This window comes from Hippocampus guttulatus, unplaced genomic scaffold, assembly GCF_054856545.1.
Source record: "Hippocampus guttulatus isolate MCC_2025c unplaced genomic scaffold, RoL_Hgut_1.0 HiC_scaffold_34, whole genome shotgun sequence".
NCBI lineage: Eukaryota > Metazoa > Chordata > Actinopteri > Syngnathiformes > Syngnathidae > Hippocampus > Hippocampus guttulatus.
The window spans coordinates 257,501-258,946 of NW_028233893.1; the positions used below are offsets into that span (position 1 = coordinate 257,501).

Here is a 1,446-nt window from a genome sequence, read left to right on the forward strand (position 1 = left end):
GCCCCCCCCACCCCCATTTCCCCGTGCGGGGAGGGAAGGTGGGGGGGGTAGGCCGGCGGTGGCCCGCGACGCCCCAACCGCGGGAGGGGGGCGCCCGTGGGCGCCCCGATCCCGATAGATGTACAAGCGACGCTCAGACAGGCGTGGCCCCGGGAGGGACCCGGGGCCGCAAGGTGCGTTCAAAGTGTCGATGATCAATGTGTCCTGCAATTCACATTAGTTCTCGCAGCTAGCTGCGTCCTTCATCGACGCACGAGCCGAGTGATCCACCGCTGAGAGTCGTACGTTTGGTTTGCGGTTTTGGCCAACATTCAGAGAAGGGGTTAAAAAGGGGGATAACGGCGCCTCCGGGCGCTCCTAGCCCCCCCCGCCCCGCCGGCAGGCCGGGGGGGGACTTCGGAGACATTGAACCCCCCGCTCGCCGCCGAAGGTGGCGAGAAGGTTGGGTACCCGGCGACTGGGGGTAAGGTTCCGAGGTCGGCCAGGTCGCGATGGCACCGGCGGGGGAGTGGTCCCCGACGCCGGCCGCGGCCCGGCCTGGACTATGGGAGCGTTGACAAGGCGGACGGGACGTCGACGACCGCGCGGACGCGCGGGGTGGGGCGGTCGGGGAACGCCGACGGGCGCCTGACCGGGGGGGGGGCCGGCGGGGGCCGGGCGGGACGCGGGGAGCGGCCGGCCGCGCGACGACGCGAACCGACATACACCCCGCGCCCGACACCGTCCTCCTGACCTTCCTCCCCCCCGCGACGCCCGCGGCGCACCCGCCCGCCGCCCCGCGGCCGCGCGGCCGCCGCCGCCCGCCGCCTATCGGCGTTTCTCACGCTTCGGACTCGGGGGGCCGGGGCGCGGCGGGGAGCGCCCCGGCGCCGCCGCCGACGGCACCGCGGGGTCGGGCCGCGGGGGCTGGGGGCCACGTGCCCCCGCCCCGCGCCTCTCCCCGCGGGCCGCCTTCGACGTCGCCGCCGCCGCCGCCGCCGCCGTCCTCCTCCGCCCGTGTGTTCGCTCTGGACTCGGGGGGCCGGGGAGCGCCGGGGTGCGCCGGCGCCGCCGCCGACGGCACCGCGGGGTCGGGCCGCGGGGGCTGGGGGCGCTTACGGGTCGGGGCGGGGGTGTAGGCGACCGGCCAAAGACCGGCACCGTACCCCCCGCCCGTCTCCTTCACGCCCCCGCCCCGCGCCTCTCCCCGCGGGCCGCCTTCGACGTCGCCACCGCCGCCGCCGCCGCCACCGCCGTCCTCCTCCGCCCAACCGTTTGCATCTGTTCGCTCATGACTCGGGAGGCCGGGGCGCGCCGGGGTGCGTCGGCGCCGCCTCCGACGGCACCGCGGGGTCGGGCCGCGGGGGCTGGGGGCCACGTGCCCCCGCCCCGCGCCTCTCCCCGCGGGCCGCCTTCAACGTCGCCGCCGCCGCCGCCGCCGCCACCGCCGTCCTCCTCCGCCCATCC

General features: G+C 77.7%; 1 non-coding gene across 1 annotated transcript; it reads right to left on the bottom strand.

The window, feature by feature from the left end:
• Positions 1-127: 127 nt before the first annotated feature.
• On the bottom strand, positions 128-281 carry LOC147185162 (5.8S ribosomal RNA). The gene has a single exon (XR_015099800.1). It is a non-coding gene; the product is annotated as a 5.8S ribosomal RNA (ribosomal RNA).
• Positions 282-1,446: the final 1,165 nt, after the last annotated feature.